The following is a 27,770-nucleotide window of genomic DNA, read 5'->3' on the forward strand; positions in this document are numbered from 1 at the left end:
CTCCTCACCCCTCGTCCTCTTCACCCCTCGTCCTCCTCACCCCTCGCCTCATCTTCCTCACCCATCGTCCTCACCCCTCCGCCTCACCTTTCACCTCGTCCTCCTCACCCCTCACCTCTCCCTCGCCTCGTCCTCCTCACCCTTAGCTCGTCCTCACTCCTCGTCCTCCCCTCGCTGTCCTCACCATTTGCCTCGTCCTCCTCACCCCACACCTCGTTATTCTTACCCCTCATCTTGTCCTCCTCACCACTCGACTCGTCCTACTCACCCCTCACCTCACCCTCCTCACCCATTGTCCTCCTCACCCATTGTCCTCCTCACCGCTCGTTCTCCTCACCCCTCGTTCTCCTCACCCCTCAGCTCGTCTTCCTCACCCCCACACCTCGTTCTTCTTACTTCTCACCCCCCGTCCTCCTCACCCCTCGTCCTCCTCACCCATCGTCCTCCTCACCCCTCGACTCGTCCTCACCTCTCACCTCAGCTCGTCCTCCTCACCCGTCGTCGTCCTCACCGCTCACCTCGTCCTCCTCACCCCTCACCTCGTTCTTCTTACCCCTCATCTTGTCCTCACCACTCGACTCATCCTACTTACCCCTCACCTCACGTCACCCTCCTCACCCCTCGTCCTCACCCATTGTCCTCCTCACCGCTCGTTCTCCTCACCCCTCAGCTCGTCTTCCTCACCCCTCACCTCACCTCGTCCACCGCACCCCGCGCCTCGTCATCCTCACGCCTCGCCCGCCTCACCCCTCACCTCGTCCTTCTCACCCACACCGCGTTCTTCTTACCCCTCACCTCTTCCTCCTCACCCCTCGACTCGTCCTCCTCACCTCTCGTCCTCCTCACCCCTCGCTCTCCTCACCCCTCGCTCTCCTCACCCCTCGCTCTCCTCACCCATCGTCCTCACCCCCACACCTCGTTCTTCTCACCCCCCCGTCCTCACCCCTCGCTCGTCCACCGCACCCTGCTCCTCACCTCCTAATTCCTCGTCCTCCTCACCCCTCGTCCTCCTCACCCCTCGTCCTTCTCGCCCCTCGTCCTCCTCACCCCTCGTCCTCCTCACCCCTCGTCCTCCTCACCGCTCGTCCTCCTCACCCCTCGTCCTCCTGACCCCTCGTCCTCCTCACCCCTCGTCCTTCTCGCCCCTCGTCCTTCTCACCCCTCGCTCGTCCACCGCACCCTGCTCCTCATCCTCCTCACCCCTCACCTCGTCCGCTTGACCCCTCACCTCGTCCTCTTGACCCCTCACCTCGTCCTCTTGACCCCTCACCTCATTCTCACCCCTCACCTCGTCCACCTCACTTGTCCTCAACCCTCACCTCGTTCTCACCCCTCACCTCGTCCTCACCCCCACAGCTCGTTCTTCTTACTTCTCACCCCTCACTCTCCTCACTCCTCGTCCTCCTCACCGCTCGTCCTCCTCACCGCTCGTCCTCCTCACCCCTCGTCCTCCTCACCCCTCGTCTTCCTCACCCCTCGTCTTCGGCACCCCTCGTCCTCCTCACCCCTCGTCCTCCTCACCCCTCGTTCTCTTCACTCCTCGTTCTCCTCACCCCTCTCCTCGTCCTCCTCACACCTCATCTCGTCCTCCTCACACCTCATCTCGTCCTCCTCACCCCTCATCTCGTCCTCCTCACCCCTCACCTCCTGACCTCGTTCTTCTTACCCTTCACCTCGTCCTCCTCACCCCTTGCCTCGTCCTCCTCACCCGCTCCTGACACGGCCAACACACACGCCCATGGCAACCTCACTTAGGGCACGGCACACCGACTTAGCATCACCCTCATTTATACCTCCACGTTTATCGGCCTCGTTCTATCGTGACGGCCAAGACGCTGGACGTTTGTGATAAAGAACTTCGTAGCTCATCGGATTCCTCCTCCAGTGTACAAATAAATAAATATCACGGCTCTGATCTCTTTGCGGCGCCGCAGTGGCGTTCATCACTCGCCGCCTCCCCATGGCACGACTACGACGCCCTCTGTTGGACGCTGTGTGTCATCAACATTGTTGCCTGTGATTACACTCAACACAACGTTGTTGTTGTAAGTGATTACACTCAACACAACGTTGTTGTGAGTGATTACACTCAACACAACGTTGTTGTTGTGATTACACTCAACACAACGTCGTTGTTAGTGATTACACTAAACACAACGTCGTTGTTAGTGATTACACTAAACACAACGTCGTTGTGTGTGATTACACACAACGTCGTTGTGTGTAATTACACTCAACACAACGTCGTTGTGAGTGATTACACTCAACACAATGTCGTTTTGAGTGATTACACTCAACACAACGTTGTTGTTTGTGATTACACTCAACACAACGTCGTTGCGTTTCATCAATATTTTTGTGTGTGATTACACACACAACAACGTTGTGTTTAATCACACAACAATGTTGCGTGTAATCATTCACATATTGAGTGATTACACACTCGGCGTGTGTCTGTAGCAGTTGTACGTGTGCCGCTTGTCGTAGATGTTCGCGGTTTGAATCCAGCGGCCGCCCTGTTTAATGCTACAGGCGTGTTCACCGCAAAGACACCATGTGCCGTCTGCTTCAGTGGACGTTGAAGATCCCAGCGTCATGGACCAGATTAACCGAATTAAATACAATTGCCCGCAAATTACCCAGTTGGAATATACTGTGCCTAGTAATCATTGCTGGGAAATGTGGTAGAACCCTCCTGAAAAGAGCCAGTAGGGCTATCCTGGGTAAAACTGACCACCCACCCCCTCGTGTGGCATGCTAGCCTTAATAGGTGCTCGCTAACAGCACTTATTTATCGAACAGACTGTTAAATGAAGGGACTGTGTCTTCATTTGAGTCCGTGACTGTGTAACCTGGTACATAAGGGTGCCGCGGTGGTGGGATGTTAACTCCTTCACCTGGTATGCAAGAGGTCGTGGGTTCGATCCGGACCCTGACGCCTGTATATTTGGAGTTTGCATGTCTCTCTCTCTCTCCCGTGGTCGCGTGGATTGTTCTCCAGGTCTTCCAGTTTTTCCCTCCATATTTAGAAACATGCGTTCAGAGCAGGAGTCTCAAACTCAACTTACCTGGGGGCCGCTGGAGGTAGAGTCTGGGTGAGGCTGGGCCGCATCAAGTATTCCAAAAAAAAGTGCAACTGATCCAATCTTCTCAATCTTTATTAATAACAGTTCAGAACATGAACGGTTCTTCAGAACATAGGCTTCTCTTACTTACTCCATGCTTCCAGAGAGCTGGCAGCGCTTCCTCTTCTTACACAGCTGAGCCACATTTGGCTTGAGGGAGGAAGCAATTGAGACCCTCAGTATGGCTTGAAATGCTCATCAGTAAGTTTGGACCTGTACTTTGACTTATTAAAGTTCATGGTGCAAAAGAGCTTTTCACACAGATATGTGCTCCCAAAAAGGCACATGGTCCGCTTGAACATCCTGGAAAGCTCAGGGAAGGTGGGGGTGATATATTTACATGTTTTTATCCCAATACCTGAGTATTTGGGATCTTATTTAGTATGCCCTTTCTATATATTCTGAGAGGTATTTGAAAACTTTATCATTGTTCATGCTTTTTTTGAGCACTTCGTTTTTCTTATCATTATTAAATTCATCAATCGTGTTCTCTCTCAGGTGTTTATACCTTTCACATTCATAAATAAAGTGATCTAGATTTTCTTCTTTTTGTTCACATCCTACATATCCTTCTGCTGTACCGAATCTCTCTGGATGCCATTGAGCTAACTCTGGTGTCCATGTTACTCCACCTGTCTTAATTCTTAACATCAAGTGCATTGTCTCATGTTTTATATCTTTTAATTTCTTGCTCTTTTTCATTAAATTGTTCTTGGTAAATTATTTTCTTTTGCGATTGCACATATCTGTCCTTTTTCCTTTTCTTTGTTTCTCTTGTAATAATAATCTATAACTTCTTTATAATATTCAGGTTCTAACCAACATTTGGCTTTTGTTCTTGCCACCCATCTCATGCTATTTGCTATCCATGTAATTATTTTCCCTTTCCTATTGCAACACTCTGTTGTCTTTATTAGGTCACTGATTACACTTGTTGAGTCCGCCCACTTCCTGAGTCCTCTGTACCTTGCACAGGGTGACAGGATATATTTTCCTTCCACTTGGTGTCACTCCGGAATCACGTTTCAACCAAGTGACTAACGTTGCTAATTCGCGTTGGCTAACTTGTCAACAAACACCGGAAGCTGTCACGAGCCTGAGCTATGGTAAAAAATATAATAATTAAAACATAAATAAAAAATTTACGTCAAATAGTGGGCCACAAAATATCGTTCCGCGGGCCACAATTGGCCTGCGGGCCGCGAGTTTGAGACCCCTGGTTTAGAGTATTTTACTGCTATAAATTTCCACAAGATGAGCCACTCCGTTAAAACTAACATTTGTGACCAGATCGCTTCTTAAAAAGAGCTATATGGCTCACTTACCTGGTAAAATAAAAAGTTACATTTCAAATAATCACCACGGTAATGTGTCACCCACACGACCTTGAACTTGAGGCATCGCGCAGAACGCGGCATGCAGTGTGGGGTTAGCTGGGTGGTGCAGGGAGATGCTACTACTTGCAGAGGGGGGCGGGGCAGGGGGGGACTGAGTCCTCTTGCATAATTGACTTGCGGATTGACCGATGCATAGACGAAAGGATAGCACGTGAATGAATGAGTGTACGGCTGGACTGCAAATGAATGGACAATATTCTTCATCGCCATTTTAAAAAAAACTTTACATTGTAATCCATCACCCTGTACATCTGCTGAACCAACGTATCCTACAGCAGCATATGAGTGTGTTTTCATACATTGCCTGAGTGTGTGTTTCTTGCGTATGATCGGTATGTGTTTTACGCATGATCCATATTTGATATCACGCAAGATATTTGCCTGTTTTTCTAATGATCTGCACGTGTTTCACGCATAATCTCTGGGTTTCACAAATGTTCTGTGTGGGTGGCCGGGTCCACCCTCAGTTGCCTTTTTCTCCCGAGTTGCGATGTGTACACATCGTACCAGATACTAATTTAAGGCTGAACCGACCTCTCGAGATCCAGGACGCAGTGGTGATGGTGGCTGTAAGCGGGAATCGAGCTCGGGTCGCCTCGTCCTCCTCACCCCTCACCTCGTCCTTCTCATCCCTCAGCTCGTATTCCTCACCCCTCACCTCGCCCTCACTTCGTCCTCCTCACCCCTCACCTCGTCCTCGCCCTCGTCATCTTTACCCCTTAGCTCATCCTCCTCACCCTCACCTCGTCCTTCTCTAACCCCTCGCTCTCCTCACCTCGTCCCCTCACCCATCACCTCGTCCTCCTCACCCATCGCCTCGTCCTCCTCACCCATTGCCTCGTCCTCCTCAACCCTCGTTCTCACCCCTCGCCTCCTCCTCACCCCTCGCCTCGTCCTCCTCACCCCTCGTTCTCCTCACCCCTCAGCTCATCTTCCTCACCCCTCACCTCGTCCTCCTCACCCCTCGTCCTCCTCACCCCTCAGCTCATCTTCCTCACCCCTCACCTCGTCCTCCTCACCCCTCGACTCGTCCTTCTCACCCCTCATCCTCCTCACCCCTCGTCCTCCTCACCCCTCGTCCTCCTCACCCCTCGCCTCATCTTTCTCACCCATCGTCCTCCTCACCCCTCGTCCTCCTCACCCCTCGTCCTCCTCACCCCTCGTCCTCCTCACCCCTCGTCCTCCTCACCCCTCGTCCTCCTCACCCCTCGTCCTCCTCACCCCTCGTCCTCCTCACCCCTCGTTCTCTTCACTCGTTCTCCTCACCCCTCTCCTCGTCCTCCTCACACCTCATCTCGTCCTCCTCACACCTCATCTCGTCCTCACCGCTCACCTCCTGACCTCGTTCCTCTTACCCTTCACCTCGTCCTCCTCACCCCTTGCCTCGTCCTCCTCACCCGCTCCTGACACGGCCAACACACACGCCCATGGCAACCTCACTTAGGGCACGGCACACCGACTTAGCATCACCCTCATTTATACCTCCACGTTTATCGGCCTCGTTCTATCGTGACGGCCAAGACGCTGGACGTTTGTGATAAAGAACTTCGTAGCTCATCGGATTCCTCCTCCAGTGTACAAATAAATAAATATCACGGCTCTGATCTCTTTGCGGCGCCGCAGTGGCGTTCATCACTCGCCACCTCCCCATGGCACGACTACGACGCCCTCTGTTGGACGCTGTGTGTCATCAACATTGTTGCCTGTGATTACACTCAACACATCGTTGTTGTTGTAAGTGATTACTCTCAACACAACGTCGTTGTTAGTGATTACACTAAACACAACGTCGTTGTTAGTGATTACACTAAACACAACGTCGTTGTGTGTGATTACACTCAACACAACGTCGTTGTGTGTAATTACACTCAACACAACGTCGTTGTTAGTGATTACACTAAACACAACGTCGTTGTGTGTAATTACACTCAACACAACGTCGTTTTGAGTGATTACACTAAACACAACGTTGTTGTTTGTGATTACACTCAACACAACGTCGTTGTGAGTGATTACACTCATCACAATGTCGTTTTGAGTGATTACACTCAACACAACGTTGTTGTTTGTGATTACACTCAACACAACGTCGTTGCGTTTCATCAATATTTTTAAGTGTGATTACACACACAACAACGTTGTGTTTAATCACGCAACAATGTTGCGTGTGATCACTCACATATTGAGTGATTACACACTCGGCGTGTGTCTGTAGCAGTTGTACGTGTGCCGCTTGTCGTAGATGTTCGCGGTTTGAATCCAGCGGCCGCCCTGTTTAATGCTACAGGCGTGTTCACCGCAAAGACACCATGTGCCGTCTGCTTCAGTGGACGTTGAAGATCCCAGCGTCATGGACCAGATTAACCGAATTAAATACAATTGCCCGCAAATTACCCAGTTGGAATATACTGTGCCTAGTAATCATTGCTGGGAAATGTGGTAGAACCCTCCTGAAAAGAGCCAGTACGGCTATCCTGGGTAAAACTGACCACCCACCCCCTCGTGTGGCATGCTAGCCTTAATAGGTGCTCGCTAACAGCACTTATTTATCGAACAGACTGTTTAATGAAGGGACTGTGTCTTCATTTGAGTCCGTGACTGTGTAACCTGGTACATAAGGGTGCCGCGGTGGTGGGATGTTAACTCCTTCACCTGGTATGCAAGAGGTCGTGGGTTCGATCCGGACCCTGACGCCTGTATATTTGGAGTTTGCATGTCTCTCTCTCTCTCCCGTGGTCGCGTGGATTGTTCTCCAGGTCTTCCAGTTTTTCCCTCCATATTTAGAAACATGCGTTCAGAGCAGGAGTCTCAAACTCAACTTACCTGGGGGCCGCTGGAGGTAGAGTCTGGGTGAGGCTGGGCCGCATCAAGTATTCCAAAAAAAAGTGCAACTGATCCAATCTTCTCAATCTTTATTAATAACAGTTCAGAACATGAACGGTTCTTCAGAACATAGGCTTCTCTTACTTACTCCATGCTTCCAGAGAGCTGGCAGCGCTTCCTCTTCTTACACAGCTGAGCCACATTTGGCTTGAGGGAGGAAGCAATTGAGACCCTCAGTATGGCTTGAAATGCTCATCAGTAAGTTTGGACCTGTACTTTGACTTATTAAAGTTCATGGTGCAAAAGAGCTTTTCACACAGATATGTGCTCCCAAAAAGGCACATGGTCCGCTTGAACATCCTGGAAAGCTCAGGGAAGGTGGGGGTGATATATTTACATGTTTTTATCCCAATACCTGAGTATTTGGGATCTTATTTAGTATGCCCTTTCTATATATTCTGAGAGGTATTTGAAAACTTTATCATTGTTCATGCTTTTTTTGAGCACTTCGTTTTTCTTATCATTATTAAATTCATCAATCGTGTTCTCTCTCAGGTGTTTATACCTTTCACATTCATAAATAAAGTGATCTAGATTTTCTTCTTTTTGTTCACATCCTACATATCCTTCTGCTGTACCGAATCTCTCTGGATGCCATTGAGCTAACTCTGGTGTCCATGTTACTCCACCTGTCTTAATTCTTAACATCAAGTGCATTGTCTCATGTTTTATATCTTTTAATTTCTTGCTCTTTTTGATTAAATTGTTCTTGGTAAATTATTTTCTTTTGCGATTGCACATATCTGTCCTTTTTCCTTTTCTTTGTTTCTCTTGTAATAATAATCTATAACTTCTTTATAATATTCAGGTTCTAACCAACATTTGGCTTTTGTTCTTGCCACCCATCTCATGCTATTTGCTATCCATGTAATTATTTTCCCTTTCCTATTGCAACACTCTGTTGTCTTTATTAGGTCACTGATTACACTTGTTGAGTCCGCCCACTTCCTGAGTCCTCTGTACCTTGCACAGGGTGACAGGATATATTTTCCTTCCACTTGGTGTCACTCCGGAATCACGTTTCAACCAAGTGACTAACGTTGCTAATTCGCGTTGGCTAACTTGTCAACAAACACCGGAAGCTGTCACGAGCCTGAGCTATGGTAAAGAAATATAATAAATAAAAAATACATAAATAATTGATGGCAAATAGTGGGCCACAAAATATCGTTCCGCGGGCCACAATTGGCCTTCTGGCCGCGAGTTTGAGACCCCTGGTTTAGAGTATTTTACTGCTATAAATTTCCACAAGATGAGCCACTCCGTTAAAACTAACATTTATGACCAGATCGCTTCTTAAAAAGAGCTATATGGCTCACTTACCTGGTAAAATAAAAAGTTACATTTCAAATAATCACCACGGTAATGTGTCACCCACACGACCTTGAACTTGAGGCATCGCGCAGAACGCGGCATGCAGTGTGGGGTTAGCTGGGTGGTGCAGGGAGCTGCTACTACTTGCAGAGGGGGCGGGGCAGGGGGGGACTGAGTCCTCTTGCATAATTGACTTGCGGTTTGACCGATGCATAGACGAAAAGATAGCACGTGAATGAATGAGTGTACGGCTGGACTGCAAATGAATGGACAATATTCTTCATCGCCATTTAAAAAAAACTTAACATTGTAATCCATCACCCTGTACATCTGCTGAACCAACGTATCCTACAGCAGCATATGAGTGTGTTTTCATACATTGCCTGAGTGTGTGTTTCTTGCGTATGATCGGTATGTGTTTTACGCATGATCCATTTTGATATCACGCAAGATATTTGCCTGTTTTTCTAATGATCTGCACGTTTTTCACGCATAATCTCTGGGTTTCACAAATGTTCTGTGTGGGTGGCCGGGACCACCCTGAGCTGCCTTTTTCTCCCGAGTTGCGATGTGTACACATCGTACCAGATACTAATTTAAGGCTGAACCGACCTCTCGAGATCCAGGACGTACTGGTGATGGTGGCTGTAAGCGGGAATCGAGCTCGGGTCGCCGGATTCATTGTAGCGCAGCGTGCTAAACCCACACGCTCACAGACAGGACTCCAGCTCATCCACCTCGCGCACCTTTGCCAGGAACTTCCAATTGTGGAGCGACGAGCAAATGAAGCGACCCGACCTCCCCTCGGGATACGATGGCTGGCAGGTGGTTGAAGCTATCCGGCAGGAAGCGAGTGCAGGTAACGCTCACCTGAGCGTTGCGAGGCGTGCCCCGCAGGTGGTATCACGTGGGACGATGGATGTGCGACCACGCTATGGCCCTTTCACGATTCCGCTGCTGTATGGGGACCGCCACAACCTAGCGGATCGTTGCGGTGTATTTGACCATACTTCACCACGCTGGTTGGTTGCAGGTGTGGGGAGCGGCACAGTGCAAGGGTTCATGTTGCTGGACTGCCCCTTTTCTGATCATGTGACCCTTGCCAGATTAATTCTGCAAATGCGCAATCGCCGAGCCATGCGACAGCACCCCCGGTTTGCCACGTGTAGCTCTTGTAGACGATGACAACAAACACGCACCCTGCTCTATGGAGCCTGACAGCAGTCATGATGGTGGTGGTTTGCGTGGTACCTTACCATCAGACAAAAAAACTAAACAATTTTGTATTTTACCCAGTAAAGCTCACTGAGCTATATAGATGTTTCTCTGAAGCGACCTGGCTATCACAAATGATAACTCAACGAAGTGGCTTATCACGCGGAAATGTATTCTAGCCTCGATATTACAGCTGAATGCAAATCCTCTGAGGGTACCCATGAGCCCGGGCAGCAAGGGGGCAGTTGGCAGATGGTAAGGGGCCAAGGAGCAAGGGGGAGGATGGAGAAGGGCAGCGGGGAGTGGAGCAGTGGTGTGACACGTTCGAGTGATGCAAATATTAACTGATTTGTATTGAATACAACTAGAACAATTTACACCGGTGCGTTGATCGATATGATGTTGATTATAATGTTAACGATAATTATGTTGAGATTAGGATATGCAGGAGATAGTGATTATAATGCTAATGTCTTTACGCATGGTAATGGTAGAGATCTATTAATCTGGTGATGATGTAATGATGATGGCTTGGCAAGTTGAAGATGGTGATGATAGTGCTCCTGCTGGTGGTGGTGGTGGTAATTCAGATGATGATTATGATGCTGTGACTTGCTGTAGCTGCTTATAATAATAATGATGCTGCATCTGCTGCTGACGATGATGATCCCCCCCACCCTCGTCCACCCCCGCAGGTTCTGAGGAGCGCCGCATGGTGGTGCAAGCACTGAGCCTGCTGAAGCGCGGGAGTGCGGAGAGGCGACCCCGCGAGATGGAAACAGGAGGGACAGGGTCCTCCTGGGGGGATATCGTGAGCGGCGCAGGGGGTCCTAGAGGGGTCGAGAGGGGAGGAGACACAGCGGATGGACACCTCATTGTTCCCCCCGACGGGGACCCTAATGGGGCCCCAGTGGGCGGGGACTCGGGTGGGAGATAACGGCCGAGGTTCGCGTGGCGAGAACAAACGCGCGACCCCGTGTGCGCGTGAGCGTGCGGGGCCACGAGGGCACGTACACGGGACCCAACCTCGGCGGGTTCGAGGAGGAGGAGGCCCTCCTGGAGCTTGGACTGCACGAGGCTTGAGACGGAGGTAGGTGGCTGAGGGGTTGGGTGAGCGACAGGTTGGGTGAGTGAAGGAGGCATTGATTGATTGCGTGGGTAGAGGGTGAGTGGGTAATGTTGAGTGAGCGGGTGTATGTGGTTGAGTTAGTTGGTAGGTGGCCGAGTGGGTGAATGTGGGAGGTTGAGGGGGTGAATGAATGGTTGGATGAGAGAGTGGGTTGGTGAGTAGGTGGGTGAGTGTGGGAGGTCGAGTGGGTGAGTGAGGGGGGTCGAGTGGGTGAGTGAGACGGATGGTGAATGGGTGGGGGAGTTTGAGTGGGTGAGTGGATGCGTGGGTGATTTGGTAAGTGCATTGTTAATTGTGTAAATGGCTCGGTGAGTCAGTGAGTGCGTGCATGGGTGGGTAAGTGTGAGGATGAGTGGGTTGGGGAGTGCGTGAGTGGGTTGGGGAGTGAGTGGGCGGGTTAGTGATTTAATCAATCATCGTGTGATTGAATGGCTGAACGGAGGGGTAGGTGAATGAGTGTTTGTGGTTTAGTGAGTGTGTTTGTGGATGAGTTAGTGGGTGGGTGAGTGGATGATTGTGGGAGGTTGAGGGGGTGAGTGGATGTGTAATTTAATGGTTGTATTGGTGGGTGAGCGTGGGAAGTTAAGTGGGTGTGTGAATGAGTGAAGGGGTGGGTGAGTTGAGTGGGTAGGTTGTTGGATAATTGGGGTGAGTGAGTGGGTGAATTATTGGGTGGCTGAGTGGGTGTGCGGGTGAGTTAGGGGGTGGGTCAGTATGGGTGGATGGGTGATGGAGTCGGTGATTGAGTTTGTAAATTGATTGGGTGATTGAGTAGTAGGGTGAGAGTGGGAGGTTGGGTGGGTGGAGGTGAGGGGTTACGTGAGTGAGGGGTTGGGTGAGTTGGTGGGTGGGTGAATGAGTGGATTGATCAGTTAGTGTGTGGTTGAGTGGGTGGTTGTCTGAGTGGGTGAGAAGATGGGTCGTTGAGTGAGTGGATGGGTTATAGATTGAGTGGGTGGTTGTGTGATTGATTGGCTGAGCAAAGGGGTGAATTAGTGGATTTGTGTGGTTGAGTTACTGGTTAGGTGGGTGAGTGCATGAGTGTGGGAGGTTGAGAGTTCGTTGGTGAGTGTTTGAGTTAGATATTGACTTGGTGGTTATGTGATTGGGTGAGTGAATAGATGTTTATGTTTGAGTTAGTGGGTGGGTGATTGGATGAGTGGGTGGGTGATTGGATGAGTGGGTGGGTGATTGGATGAGTGGGTGGGTGATTGGATGAGTGGGAGGGTAATTGGATGAGTGGGAGATTTAAATGGTGAGTGAATGGGTGATTGAATGCTTGGATGGGGGGTGAGTGATTGAATTGGTGGGTACGAGATTGAGTGGGTGGCTGGGTGAGTGGGTGAGATGATGGGTGGGTTAGTTGATGTGTGAGTGGGTGGGTTAGAGATTCAGTGGGAGGGAGGGTGGGTGAGTGGTTACGTGGCTCGTGGGCGAGTAGCTCAGTGGCTGGTTGAAGTGGTGAGTTAATTTGTGCGTGATTGATTTGGTGAATGGGTGAGTGAGTGGATGGATGAGGGAATGGATGAGTGAGACGGTGAGTGGCGTTGGTGAGTGATTGAGTTAGTGGGTACGAGATTGGATGACCGTGGAAGGTTGGGTTGGTGAGTGAGTGGATGGATGTGAGAGGTTGAGTGGGTGAGTTATTGCGGTTAAGTATCGAGGGGGTGGGTAAGTGAAGGGGTGGTTCAGTAAGTGGGTGAGTGAGTGGATGGTTGGTGAGTGAGTGGGGTGAGTGAATGCGTGGGTGAGCAAGTGAATGAGTTGGTGAGTGGTTGTGTGAGTAGTGGGTGAGTGGGTGGATATTTGTGGGTGATTTAGTCGGTGGGTGATTTGGTCAGTATGGGAGCTTGAAGCAGTGAATGGTTAGGTGAGTGAGGGGTGGGTGAGTGAGTAGATGAATGAATTCGTTAGTGGGAGCACTAGTGGGTGGGTGAGTGAGTGAGTGGGTGAGAAATTGAGTCAGTTGGTGGGTGGGTGGTTCCGTGGGTAGTGCGTCTTGGGTGAGTAGGTCAGTGGCTCGGTGAGTTCCTGAATTAATGGGTGGGTTAGTGAGTTGATGGGTGAGTGAGTGGGAAAGTGCATTGGTAAGTGTGAGGGTGAGTGGGTGGGTGGTTGCATGAGTGTGGTTTAGATATTTTAGTGGGTGGCTTTTTGAGTGGATGAGTTCGAGTGGGTCAGTGGTTGCGTTAGTGGGTGGTTGAGTTAGTGGGTGGGTGAATAATTACGTGGGTAGTGGGTGAGTGTGTGAAGAGGTGAGTGGCTGAGGGAGTAGGTGTGTGGGAGGGTTAGAAATTTAATGGGTGGCAAAGTGAGTGAGTCCTGGGTGCGTTAATGAGTTGGTGGGTCGGTCAGTGTGTGAGTGTCTGGATGGGTGATTGAGTAAGTCGGTGAGTGATGGGTTGGGTATGTGTGTTTTTGGTTCGCGAGTTTGTGGGTGAGTGGGTCAGTTCGTGGTTGGGTGAGTGAGTTCGTTGGTGAGTGTTTGAGTTAGTATGTTGGTGGGTGAGTGTGTAGTTTAGTGAGTGAGTGATTTAGAGATTAAGTGGGTCATAGGGTGAGTGGGTGGGTGAGCAAGTGGTTAACTAAGTGAGTGAGTGGTTGGGTGGGTCGGTGAGTTGTTGACTGAATGGGGTCAGAAAGTAGGTGAGTGAGTGAATGGGTGAGTGACTGCTGGGTGGGTAAGTTAATGTGGGAGGTTGAGTGGGTAAGTTAGTTTGTGAGTGAGTGGGTGAGTCAAAGAGTGGGGCGCTACGGTGGTGAAATGTTCACTACCTCGCCTAGTATACATGAGGTTGTGGATTCGATTGCGATCCTGCCGCCTGTATATTTGGAGTTCGCATGTTCTCCCCCTGGTCGGGTGGATTTTGCTCCGGGTCCTTTCCGCTGCATTTAGAATCAACATGCCTTTTGAGGTTTTGGCTGCAATAAATGTATGTGATAAGCCACTTCGTTTATCTATCATTTGTAGCCAGGCCGATTCTGAAAAGGGTCTATATAGCTCAATGGGTCTTACCTGGTGAAATAAAAAGTAGTTTACTTTAGGGGGTGGGTGGCTGGTTGGGTCGGTAGGTCGGTTAGAGGTTGAGTGGGCGGCAGGGTGAGTGGGTGGCAGGGTGAGTGGGTGAGTAGGTAAGTAGCTGGGTGAGCGGGTGGACTGGTGAGTGTGCGAGTTAGAGATTGAGTGGGTGGATGGGTGGGTGTGCAAGTGGATGCGTCGGTAAGTGGTTGAGTTGGTGGCAAGGTGCGGGTTTTTGAGTGGGTGGGTGTTTGAGTGGGTAGGTGGCTGAATGGGTGGGTGAGTGGGTGACTGAGTCAAGAAAGTGGAGCGCCATGGTGGTGAGATATTAACTACCTCGCCTTTTGTACAGGAGCTTGTGGGTTCGATCTCGATTATGACGCCTGTATATTTGGAGTGTGCATGTTCTCCTTGTGGTTGCATGGATTTTTCTCCCGAGTCCTCCGGGTTTTCTCTCCATATTTAGAAACATGCATTTCGAGGTTTTGGCTGTTCTCGAACTCACCCACTCAACTACTAAAGCCACCCACCAACCCACTCACAAACCCGCTCACTACCATGCACTCAATTTCTAATCAACGCACTCACGCACACACCCACTCACTCAACCACTCATCCATGCACCCACCTACACACGCACTCAATAACTTACTTGAGCAGTTATTTGTGGCCGCGTCGCTTATGAAAAAAATCTATATAGCTCCGTGGGCCTTTCCTGTTAAAATTAAAATAGTTAAATTTTAGTTTACAGTTGGGTGAGTGGGCGGTGAGTGCGTCGGTCGGTGAGTGAATGGGTGGTTAAGTAAGTAGGTGAGGGGCTGGGTGAGTTGTTGGGAGATTGAGTGGGTCACAGTGTGAGTGGGTGGGTTGGAGCGTGAGTTGGTCACTGAGTGAGTGGGTGGGTGAGGTGAGTGGGTGGGTAGGTTGGGTGGGTGGGTGAGTGAGTTAGTGAGTGCATGTGTAGGTGGGTGCGTGGATGAGTGGTTGAGTGAGTGAGTGGGTGTGTGCGTGAGTGGGTTGATTAGAAATTGAGTGCATGGCAGGGTGAGCGGGTTTTATGAGTGGGTTGGTGGGTGGCTTTAGTAGTTGAGTGGGTGAGTTCGAGAATTGTACGCCACTGTGGCGAGATGTTAGCTACGTCGCCTGGTATTTTGGAGTTCGTAGGTTCCATCCCAACTCTGATGCTTGTATATTTGGGGTTTGCATGTGCTCTATGGTCACGTGGGTTTCGACTCCACATTTAGAAACATTCATTTATCGGATTTGGCTGCTATACATTACTATGTGATAGGCCACTTAGTGAAGCTCTCATTTGTGGCCAGGTTACTTTGGAAAAATATTTTATATAGCTCTGTGGGGCTTACCTGGTAACTTAAAAATAGTTGAATTTAGTCAGTTTGGATTAGTGAGTAGGTGGAATGTTGAGTGCGTGGGTTAGAGATTGATTTTGTATCAGGGTGAGTGGCTGGGTGAGTTTGTGATTGGTTGGGTGGGTGCGTGTGTGAGTTAGACATTGAGTTGGTGGATGGGTGGGTGTGTGAGGGAGTGAATAGGTGACCTGGTGGGTGAGTGGATTGTTGAGTGAGTGGGTTGTTGAGTTAGGGAGTGGGTGGGCTGGTAAGTGGGTTGGTGAATTAGTTTGTGGGTGTGTGGGTGAGTCAGTCGGTTAGAGATTGATTTGGTTAGTGTGTTGAGGAGTTCCCGACGACGACTCGGAGACGGCTTGAAGGTAAGGGCTTTCGCCAAAGGTTTATTAAGTATATTATAATAACACAAAGGGTGTGACAACTTCCCAGGGGTTAGGGGTCCTACACTAAGTCCTAGTCCAGCCCGGCTACCTCCGGTCTCTTTCCCTCGAGTCGGATGGGGGAACTTGCCAACCCCACCGACCGGGAAGAGCAGCACCTCCTACGGCTACCACCGGCTTCACTCCTGACTCTTCGTCGATCCCTCTCTACCCCTGGTTCCCTCTCCACCCTTCTCACTCTACCCGTTCCCACAGTGACCCCGCTTTCGTCACGGGGTCCCCCTTAAATACTAGAGGAGACATGACGTCATCGAGCCGCCCAGCACGCATGACGCCACGTTCCGTGACGTCATCGCACTAGACGGCACACATGACGTCACGTCCCAATTTTACTCTACAAGTGGTTTGTGTGTGGGTGGGTGGGTGTTTGAGTGGGTGGTTGAGTTAAAGATTGGAATGTCAAGGTGGCAAAATTTTAAGAACCTCGCCTGGATATTTAGAGTTTGCACGTTCTCCCCCGTGGTTGCATGGAATTTTCTCTGGGTACTCCAGGTTGCCCCTCCACATTTAGAAACATGCATTTATAGACTTTGACTGCTATAACGTTCTATGTGAAAAGCCATTCCATTGAGCAATCATTTGTACTCTGCTTGTTTCTGAAAAAGATGTATATAGCATGGGCCTTACCTAGTAAAGTAAAAAAAGCTACATTTTTATTTGGTGTGTAGATGGGCGGTTTTGTGGGTGGGTGCGTGGATGAGTGAGTGCGACGTTCGATGGGTAGTAGGTGAGAGGCTTGGTGAGTGAGTGTGGATTAGAGATTGAGTGCGTGGCTTGGCGAGTGCGTGGCTGGGTGAGTGAGTGTGTGCAAGGCTCGGTGGTTGAATTAATGGATGGTTGAGTTAGTGGGTCGGTGTTTGAGTGTGTGGTTTCGTGGGTGGGAGAGTCAGAGAATGGAGTGTCATGGTGGCAAGATGTTAACTACCTCGCCGGGTATACAGGATGTTGTGGGTTCGATTCCACATTTAGAAACATGCATTTAGAGGAGTTGGCTGCTATAAATGTATACGTGATAAGCCACTCTGTTGAGCTATCATTTGTGGCGAAGTTGCTTCTGAAAATCATCCATATATCTCAGTGGGCCTTGCCTGGTAAAACAAACAATTTATATTTAGGCTGTGTTGGCGAGTGGTCGGGTTGGTGAATTAGTGGGTGAGTTAGTGGGTGGGTTAATAATTGGATGGGTGAGTTCATGAGTGGGTGGGTGAGGGTGGGTCAGTGGGTGTGTTAGTGGGTACGGGTTTGAGAGGGTGGCTGGGTGAAAAGGTGGGTGGGTGAGGGATTGGGTGGGTGGGTGGTTTGGTGCGTGGGTGAGTGAGCAGGTGGGTGGGTGAGTGAGCAGGTGGGTGGGTGAGTGAATGGATGTTTGTGTTTGAGTTAGTGGGTGGGTGATTGGATGAGTGGGAGGTTGAAAAGGTGAGTGGATGGGTGATTTAATGCTTGGGTGGGTGAGTGGTTACGTGGGTAGTGGGTCGTGGCTAGCTGAGTTGGTGTGTGAGTGTGTCGGTGAGTGAGTTGGTGAATGGGAGTGTGGGTGAGTGATTAGAGTTAATGGGTAGAAGATTGAGTGAATAAGAAGATGGGTGAGTTGGTGAGTGTTTGGGTTAGAGATTGAGTTGGTGGTTATGTGATTGAGTAGGTGAGTGGAGGGATGGGTGAGTGAATGGGTGTTTGCGTTAGTGGGTGGGTGATTGGATGACTGTGCGAGGTTGAAGGGATGAGTCGATGGGTGATTAAATGGTTGGATGAGAGGGTGGGTTGGTTAGTGGGTGGGTGAATGTGGGAGGTTCAGTGGGTGAGTTATTGGGTGAGTGTGTGGATGAGTGAAGGGTTCGGTGAGTGAGGGGGTGGGTGAGTGAATGTATGGATGGGTGAGTGAGTGGGGTGAGTGAATAGTTGGTTTAGTGAGTGGGTAGGTGGTGAGTGGGGGAGGTTGAGTCGGTGAGTTTATGCGCGAGTTTATGCGCGAGTGGTTGCTGAGTGGGTTGGCGGGTAGGCGAATGGGTTGGCTGGTAGGTGAGTGGGTTGGCTGGTAGGCGAATGGGTTGGCTGGTAGGTGAGTGGGTTGGCTGGTAGGTGAGTGGGTTGGCGGGTAGGTGAGTGGGTTGGCGGGTAGGTGAGTGGGTTGGCTGGTAGGTGAGTGGGTTGGCGGGTAGGTGAGTGGGTTGGCGGGTAGGTGAGTGGGTTGGCGGGTAGGTGAGTGGGTTGGCGGGTAGGTGAGTGGGTTGGCGAATAGGTGAGTGGGTTGGTGGGTGGGTGAGTGAGTGGGTGGCAGTGGGTGTAGTGGAGTTGTAGCCTCAGTAGTGGGTGAGTGACTGGGTGAGTATGTGGGTGGATGAGTTCGTGGCAGGAGAGTTAGTGGATGCGATAGTGAGTTAGTGCATGAGTGGGTGAGGGGATGGGTGAGTTAGTGGTTGGATGATACGGTGAGTTTGTGAGTGCTTGGGTAGGTATTTGAGTGAGTGGATTGTTGAGTGAGTGGATGGGATGTTGAGTGAGTGAGTGGGTGGTTGGGTTGGTTCGTGACTTTGTGGGTGGGTGAGAAGGTGAGTTCGTGGGTGAGAGAGTGAACGAATGCCTGTTAATACGTGGGTGGATGAGTAGGTGGGTGTGGAGGTTGGTGAGTGAGTGGGTGGGTTAGAGATTGAGTGGGTGGTTGTGTGACGGAGTGGGTGGTTGTGTGATTGAGTGGGTGAGTGGACGGGTGAGTGTGTGGATATTTGTGGTTGATTAAGTCGGTGGCTGATGCGAGCAGTGTGGGAGCTTGAAGGGAGTGAGTGGTTAGGTGAGTGAGGGGTGGGTGAATGAGTTAGTAGGAGCGCTAGTGGGTGGGTGAGTGATTAAGTGAGTGAGTTGTGTGGCTGAGTGAGTGACTGGATGGGTGGATGACTGGGTGAGTGAGTGGGAGAGTGATTGAGTAAGTGAGTCAAGCGGGTGGGTGGCTGGGTGAGAAATTGAGTCAGTTGGTGGGAGAATGGGTGAGTAGTTACGTGTGTAGTGCGTCGTGGGTGAGTAGGTCAGTGCCTGGGTGAGTTTTTGAATAATGGGTGGGTTCGTGAGTTGATGGGTTGGGTCAGTGATGTGGTGCGTGGGTGATTGAGTGGATGGATGAGTGAGTGAGTGGGTGAGTGCATTGGTAAGTGTGAGGGTGTTTGAGTTAGTGGGTGGGTGATTGGATGAGTGTGCAATGTTGAAGGGATGAGTGGGGATGAGTAATTGAATGGCTGGATGAGAGGGTGGGTTGGTGAGTGGGTGGGTGAATGTGGGGGGTTGAGTGGGTGAGTGTGTGGATGAGTGAGGGTTTAGGTGAGTGAGGGGTTTGGTGAGTGAAGGGGTCGGTCAGTTCGTGGGTTAGTGAATGGATGGAATGGGTGGGTGAGTGAATGGGTGGTTGACCGAGTGAGTGAGTGGATGGGTGGATGAGTGAGTGGGTGGGCAAGCGGGTGAGTTGTTGCATGGGTAATGGGTGAGTGGGTGGTGAGTAGGTGTATGTGGTTGACTTAGTGGGAGGGTGGGTGAGTGGATGAGTGTGGGAGGTTGAGGGTGTGAGTGAATCGGTGAGTCAGTGGCTGAATGAGAGGATGGATGGATTGGAGAATGAGTGTGTGAGTGTGGTATGTTGAGTGGATGAGTTAATGTGTCGGTGTGTAGCTGAATGAGTGGGTGGGTGAGTGAGTGAGTGGGTGGCTTATTGAGTTAGTGGGGTGAGTGAGTGAGTGGGGGTGAATAGGTGGGTGGCTGAGTGGATGGTTGGTTGAAGTGAATGAGTGTTTGGGTTGGTTAGGGAGTTTGTGGGTGGGTCAGTTGGTGAGTTATTGGGTGGGTGGGTTGGTGATTGAGTCTGTGGGTGAGTGAGTGGGAGGGTGAGTGAGTGGGTGGGTGAGTGAGTCTGTGCATAAGTGTGTGGGTGGGTGAGTGGGTGGGTGGGTGAGTGAGCTCGTGGGTACAAGATTGAGTGGGTTGCTTGATGAGTGCGTCAGGATGGGTGAGTTTGTGGGTGGGCGGGCAGGTTAGAGATTGAGTAAGTGGGTAAGCTAGTGGGTGGGTTAGAGATCGAGTGGGTGGGTTAGAGATCGAGTGGGTGAGCGGAGGGGTGAGTGATTTGTGGGTGTGGTTGGATGACAGGATGGGTTTTTGATTGGGCAGGTGCAATGGCAGAGCCAGGATTTTCAGGTAGGGGGGAAACCCCTCCAGCAATGAAAAATCATAGGAGTTGTTAGTAAGTAAGAACTTGTCCCTTGCTTTTTATTCAACGCGTGTCCAGCGATGGCGCAGCCATCGATCGAGGGTCGGATTCGAACGTGTTGTGTGATCGGCATCGCGCTCACTAAAGGTGAATACCTTGAGGGAAGTTGTGTACTATGCGCAACTTCGCACAATTCTGTGAGTCACTTATAACTGCTTTGCCGTTACTTATTGCCAATTATGGATCAGACTATTATCCTATCATCTCATAGAGTTCCTGGCACGTAATAATATGCTACACAGTGGCAGTAGGGGTCGCAAAATGCCGATTTATTACTAATAAACCCCAATGATCCGATCGAAATTAGGGATTTTGGTCGGATCATTGGGGGGGGGCACGTGCCATTACACCCCCCCCCCCCCCCCCCCACTGGCGGAGTGGATGGGTGGGTGAGTGTTGGAGGTTGAGTCGGTGAGTTTATGCGTGAGTGTGGCTGAATGAGTGGGTGGGTATGTGAGTGAGTAGTTGGGTGGGTTAGTGGGTGGGTGAATTGGTTGGTGGGTGTGTGAGTGGGTTTGTGGATGGGTTAGTGGGTTGGCGGGAAGGGGAGTGGGTTGGCGGGTGGGTGGGTGAGGGGGTTGGGTTAGTGGGTTGGCAGGGAGTGGGTTTGGGGGGTAGGTGAGTAGGTTTGGGGGGTAGGTGAGTGGGTTGGCGGGTAGGTGAGTGGGTTGGCGGGTAGGTGAGTGGGTTGGCGGGTAGGTGAGTGGGTTGGCGGGTGGGTCAGGAGTGACTAGGTGGGTGGGGGAGTAGTGGAGTGGTAGCCTGGGTAATGGGTGAGTGGGTGGGTTGTTCACTGGGTGACTACGTGCGTGGGTTCGTTAGTGACAGGCGACTTAGTGGATGCGATAGTGAAGATGCGATAGTGAGTCAGAGTGGATGGGTTGTTGATTGAGTGGGGTGAATGAGTGAGTGGGTGAGTTAGTGAGTGGATTGGTGAGTGGGTGGGTGAGTGCACGAGTGAGTGGATGGGTTAGAGATTGAGTGAGTGGTTGAGTGGATTGGTGATTCAGTGGGTGAGTTAGTGGGTGTTTGAGTTAATTTGTGTGTTAGTCTGTGGGTGATGGAGTCGGTGACTGGGTGAGTCTGTGCTGGTGGCTCGGTGGATGGTTGAGTTCATGGATGGGTTTTTGAGTGAGTGGATGGGTTGTTGAGTGAGTTGATGGGTGAGTGAGTGGGTGAAACGGTGCGTGGGTAGGTTAGTGAGTGAGTGGATGGGTGGGTGATTGATTGGGTGAGTGTGTTGGCAAGTGAGAGGGTGAGTGAATGGGTGGTTAATCGGTTGGTGGGTGCGTGAAGGAGTGGTTGGGATGAGTGAGTTAGTGAGTGGATACGTCAGTGAGTGAATGGGTGGGTGAGTGGGTGAGAGGTTGCGTTGGTAGTAGGTGAGTGGGTGGTGAGTGGGTTGGTTCTTGAGTGAGTAGGTGGTTTGTTAAGTGAATGAGTGGGTGGTTGGGTTGGTTATTGAGTTTGTGGGTGAGTTGGTGGGTGGGTGAGTAAGTGGTTGAGTTAGTGAATGAATGCCTGTGTTAATAAGTGGGTGAGTGGGTGTGGGGTTGGTGGATGAGTGGGTTGGTGAGTGAGTTAGTGAGTGGATGGGTGGGTGAGTGAGTGGGTGATTGAGTGGATGGGTGGATGACTGGGTAAATGATTGGGTAAGTTACGAGGGTGAGTAAGTGAGTTACAGGGTGAGTGAGTCGGTGGGTGATTGGGTGGGTGGGTGAGTGGGTGTGATCATCGCCATGCTCTCCATGGAGCTCTCTGTAGTGAGGGGCAGCTCACAGGGACAGCTGTTGCAGGGATTCACAACAGCTGCTTCTCCTCCTCCAGTTCTGAACCAGCTGACCAGGGTTGCCAGACGAGGCCAAGCAGCTCCTCGAGTTCTTCCACAGCTTCCTTCATGCCTGCTGTGCCACGTGCAGCTTCTGCATGAGGCTACTGTGCCACGTGCGGCTTGTGCATTAGGCTGCTGCGCCGCGTGTGAGGCTGCCGCGTGAGATTGCTCTGCTGCGTGAGGCTGCTGTGTGAGGCTGCTGCGTGAGGCTGCTGTGCCACGTGAGGCTGCTGTGCCACGTGAGGTTTCTGCGTGAGACTGCTCTGCCGCGTGAGGCTGCTGTGCCGCGTGAGATTGCTGTGCCGCGTGGGTCGACGTGACATCACCGTCAGTCTAGGGGGATCTTTGTATGAGTGATGGGGCAGTCGTAGAGAAAGTGGAGAAGTTTCCGTACTTATGCAGTCAGCAGAGGTCTCACGCCGAATCAGCTGAGTAGCATTATTTGTTCGTCGTGTGAACCAAAATTGAGGTGAATAATTTTGAGGAAAAAAAAATGATGACATTACACTGGCTATGAATATGACTATATAAAAGGTTAGGATCTTGTGTCGGATGCATATTTGCTGGACTTTATACAGTGGCTTGGGCCAAGAAACTGGCATTCAGAGGCAAACTTGTCATGGTGGGGATTTGTTTCCAGAAACACACTCAGCCACCTTTGTCTCTCCAGTGGTGATGTTTACCAACCACACCTGATACTAATTTAAGGTTAAGTCGACTTAGGGGAGGCATAGGGTCGATTAGAATATAATTCATCACTGATTTTGGCCACAACCGGGAATTATATCTCATAAGACTGCGATCAAGAATACTTGAAATAGTGTCGGGGCCTGAGGACATCCCCATCACACCTCACAGTAAACATGAGGAAATGGCTCTGACACCCGGCCATGCAGCGTTACGTGGGCCTTCCCACCATCATGGTCTTTAATGGTCGTGAACAGAGTCAGGGACCCTAAATAACACGAAGAATAATTTATGGCAATAAATGTAAAAAAACAGATTCCAGCTGGGTATATGTGTAAGTCATCTCAACCACGTTAATAATAATTGAAAAATAAATATTGTCGCTTTCATCTGGCTGTGGGCAAAAGGGAGGGTGGGAAGTGGTCGGAGTAATGAAAGGATTTGTGGCCATAGAGCCACAAGGCCCTCAATGTTTGAAGAATATTTGTTGCTCGTTATTGCAACGAAGCATAAAAGCGTATTGCGGAAAGTATCGCGCATGTGTCTGTAGCGCGGTGCCCCCACATGTTCTCATTCACCTCAGCGACCATATCACAGTTCATGGTATTTGAGTGGTTAGTTTTTTTCTATTGCATAATCTTGCTGGTATCCATGAATGAACAAGACGAATCTATGAACGCATATTTGTGCCTTTAGGAATAATAATGGTTTGAGTGTCTTTCCATATGAACAGCGTTGCATAATAATCAATCGTCCTACTGTTAACAACGTGACAAGAATCTGCATTAAGGTCGCATATGATCAATGACCGAATGCCGTGTTGTGTAACAATTTAAATACGAATTACATATTATAAGGTTAAGGTTTTGATAGAATAGTTTGCATGTTTTAATCTCTCTCAACAACAACAACATTGCGTAACGCGTCGGGAATTAACCACAGGTGCCGTTATCGAAGTGAAACAACGCAATCGTGATGTGTACCATGTTAATGCTGTGTTGAAATTCCGAAGTTGAGAGTTCTCATATTATCCAACATTTAAGTTTAGCTAGAAAATAAAATTGATTAAAGCAGAAGAGTTGTGTGTGATTCTTTCCGTGATTCTGCATAGAATTGTTCTGCGAATGAGATCTGAATCTCGGTTACCTATCATAAGCACACTAATCACTAATCCAGCACATAATCAATAAGCGTTAAATCGAAGATAATTGTATCCTTATTGAAAATACGGAATTAAATAGCAAGTCGAGTCGACTCTCTCTCATTCACGCTCACAATACCTGCACAACTGCATACGATTAATTGCGTTGTTCCAATTAATAACCAACCTTCGTCACCGAGGCTGGACCTAATTATCATAACGACCTGCATCATAACCACGCCCACTCGCATGAATTAATACGATTATCTCTCGAATTAGCATAGTTTATGCACATAATTACACCAATTAATTCAGATAAATTATTTAAATTTCAAATTTAATAAAATTTTCATTATTTTCTTAAAATTTTCATAACCTACATATACAACAACCTTCGAGCACCCATATCTCACAGAGCGGGCCCTAACCTATAACAGCTGGAAGTTCACCAGCATTGCTTCAAGTGAGCTGGAGCGTGCTGATGAATATAAAAACCGAACCAGAGCTTGGTTTATGTACAACCAATACTGCTGAAATGATGCACTCCCAGAAGGAAAGCCGTGTGGCTAATGGGATGTGTACAAATACTTGTATTTTTTAAGTGGAAAGACAGATATGTGAAGGAGGGGAATCATCGTTTGCGTGTTAATTTTGTTACTCATCCACGATGTAAGCCAATTATATTGAAACTGCGCAGAGCTTTCATGAGTAAGAAAGTTGTACCAGTAATAATTATTATCGGTTCTATTGCGATCGAGGGCTGCACGTTTCAACGGGCACACAGTGTCATGCTGCGATGGTGACGGTGCTCCCGGTTTTTTAAGACCGGGAGGAAGTGAGGGCTTCACCTTTCTGGCAAATTGCCCGATGATGCTGGATGTAATTACCAGCGAAACGTCGTACTCAAAAATTGTAAATGTTGTGGATTCACTCTTCAACACACCGGTGGGCTGAAGGAGTGATCTATTTCTCTTTTGTCAATGTGACACATTTTTTACTGATTGGCCGTGTCGGGTAGTGGAGGGTTACGACACATTTATGAATAATGCGATCTAACCCAAAAACGTTTATTATGAATAATATTGGTCGTGAAAGCCTACGGCCTTTGTGGCCGTGATTTTTATTTCAGCAGCATTGGTTCAACACGAGCAAACGTCAGAATGGTTTTCAGCTCTGCAAAGCTCATGATGACTTTTTGTGAAATATTCCACAGTTTTGCATAGAACTAGGACCTGTAACTAACAGAGAGCATCCTTGCCTGCAAATATCTGGCAGTTCACCAGCGTCGGTTTGAGACACTGAATGCTCAAACGAACGCAAATGTGGTAATGATTATTTTGTGTTATCTCCATATATATGAAAGTTGTAAATGTGTGTCTGTTCAAAATGTTTAGCGTACTTCCCGACATGCAACAAACTTGAAATTTACCATGTGGGTACTTTCCAGACTCTACACCATGCAAAAGTTATGAAAATACACTTTTTGTGTGTGGGGGGGGGAGCTCAATAATGCATTTAATTTTTTGTACGACAAGTGAGCTGTGACGTCAAATCTGTCACGTGACCCGCACATGTGGAAGCGTAACGCATTGTCGTGTAGTGGTTAGCGCGCTGCGCTACGAATCCGGCAACCCGAGTTCGATTCCCGCTCACGGCCACTACCAGAGACGATTATTTTAACCGGTCCTGGGCCTCCCCTACGTCGACTCAGCCTCAAAACGAGTAACTGCTGTGGTGTGTAAACATCGCCACTGGGGAGACAAAGGCGGCCGGGCGTGGTGGATCCAAGTCCCAGGAGAAGCTGGGTAGTACAGCTAGTGTATTATATGCGCGAGTACTAAAGCTGGAACGATTCGATTACCAAGTCGATTATAACCGATTCCTTGTGTATGGTCAATTACTCAGACCCCTTTAAAAATGACAGCCATCCCCACATCTTACTTCCTGTGACGCGGCTGATGTGATCAAGTCCCTCCCATCAGGTGGGACAACCACAGCAAGAAAAAACTGCTGAAGTAGGCGAGAGATCTGCCGTGGCACGAGGTTATAGAGGCCTCGGCAGTAGGGGGGAGAGAGAAGGGGGGGGGGGAAAGGAGGCGGGGCAGAAAGTGGACCCCGCAGCAGCACCCGGGTCACTGGAGTAAAGTGGGCCACCACTCATTGATCCGTACATTTAACTCGATGAGTCGATTCGATTCCGTGCCCCGTTGGGTCCTCCCCCCTTTTGTGCTTTTGGGTGTGCTGGGTTTCAACATAATTCCCGATCCATTGTGAATCTTCCCTTCCCCCATTTCAGCACTCCGATCTACATCCGACAGGAGATGATAAACCGCAGGGAGGGGGAGTAAAACCTAATCGCCAGGTAATTGGAAAAGTCGCCCATTGTCTCGCGGATTTGCATGATTGTACGATGGATGGGGCAGAGGAACGTGCTACAGGGACACGCCCTGAGGAATGCAGGCATCGGCCTTTGGATGAAAAACTTTTATTTTTCAGTAATTCAGTGGGCAGTGCTCTCACTGGCAGCTCATTCTCAATTAATGTGGGTGATTCACCACGTGTTTGTGCCACATTTTGTATCTGAGTTGAGTCCTTTTTGTTTCCTTTCCTGTTTCTCTACTCCCTCCTGGTATAGCCGGGTGGGGGTATCGAAGGGGGAATGGGCAGATTGTGTTTAACCTTGAGTTTGTCGTGGCATGGGGTGCTGGTATGATTCCGCTCTTGGCTTCCACACCCAGACATTCCAATAATTACCTGTCTTTGTGTGCTGTGGTTGCTTCGGATTGGTGTGCCACTCTCTCGCTGGATTGCTACCTTGCCATCTCTGTGTGTAATTATGTTGGTAGTTCGTGGGTGCTTGCTCCTCTCTGTATTGTGGGGCTTGGTGTGAGGTGCTGTAGCTGCTCACGTGATTTTTACTTCCCCCTAGATGGCGGGGTGCATTATCTCTCTCCCTGTGTTTTGTCCGAATGATATATATATATAGCCATGCCGTGTGAACCCTATTCTGTATGTGGTGTAAGGAGGCCGTCTCTGGGTCCAAAACCATTCCCACAATTTCTGTAATCTCTAGACTCAAGGATTAAAAAAAACAATCTTGAACTTTTTGTCACCTTCGTGGTATTGATCAACATCACCTGCGTAATACACTCCTCATTTACGCACTGGGTCATAAATTTGGCAGCATTAAACCACTCAGTGTTGAATATTCTCCAAACTTCGTAATCACTGTTAGGCTGAGTTTTTTTTAATAATTCCTAACCTTGTATGGCAGCGACTTTACCCATGGTATAGAATGTTCATGTAACCTTCTTTTCAGCACTTGTTTTCTCGTCCAACTTCCTCAGACCTCTGATCATTGCCTCCACTTCTACTGTTGTGATATGATTGTGTATGTCTCTGTTCCAATTGTGTGGATCAAAATAGGGGATTCTGACGAGAGCTTTCTCCGTCAATTTAAGAGTCTTACTACTGAATGAGTATTCGGAAAGTTGGTCGTTGTGAGAGGAGTCAGTGTCAGATGAGCTATCACTCAAACTTTGCCGCTGCTTAACATAACTTCTGTAATGTATTTTGCGTCTGTGTTGTGGGTATGAACGTAGAGCGAGACTTCTCCTGGAGGCAATGCGTTTATTACAATAAACGATAACAACACCAATAGCCGTAACACGACTGGTGTCTGTTAAAAACACTGCTGCAGTCAATCACAGTTGGTTTTGAGTGATTACATTGGGGTGGGGGGATGGCAAGTGATGGGTGATGGGAGGAGACCAGGGACGCAACGTGACCGTCCATGTACGAGGATAAGAGTTGCCATCTGTGACGTACACAACCTGGGGACACATCATGGGAAGAAGGATCTCTCAAAACCCGAAGAGGGGAGAACTACATGGAAACGCATTGTCTTGAGCAATGAATTAGCACAAGGGGACGAACAGGGGTTGGAGTCATGTTCTTCGTATGGTCGACGTTTATG

General features: G+C 49.4%; 1 long non-coding RNA gene across 1 annotated transcript in view; it reads left to right on the top strand.

Annotated features, from left to right (window-relative positions):
- Window positions 1-23,729, top strand: part of LOC142922817 (uncharacterized) — a 29,188-nt gene extending 5,459 nt beyond the window's left edge. Inside the window, exons 2-3 of the long non-coding RNA XR_012940361.1 lie at window positions 10,630-11,024; window positions 21,963-23,729. This is a non-coding gene — a long non-coding RNA (uncharacterized LOC142922817). The remainder of the gene's footprint in view (window positions 1-10,629; window positions 11,025-21,962) is intronic.
- Window positions 23,730-27,770: the final 4,041 nt, after the last annotated feature.

Source organism: Petromyzon marinus, unplaced genomic scaffold (genome assembly GCF_048934315.1).
Source record: "Petromyzon marinus isolate PM22_M1 ecotype Great Lakes invasive population unplaced genomic scaffold, UKy_Petmar_22M1.pri1.0 PM_Scaffold_18, whole genome shotgun sequence".
In the NCBI taxonomy this organism is placed as follows: Eukaryota; Metazoa; Chordata; class Hyperoartia; order Petromyzontiformes; family Petromyzontidae; genus Petromyzon; species Petromyzon marinus.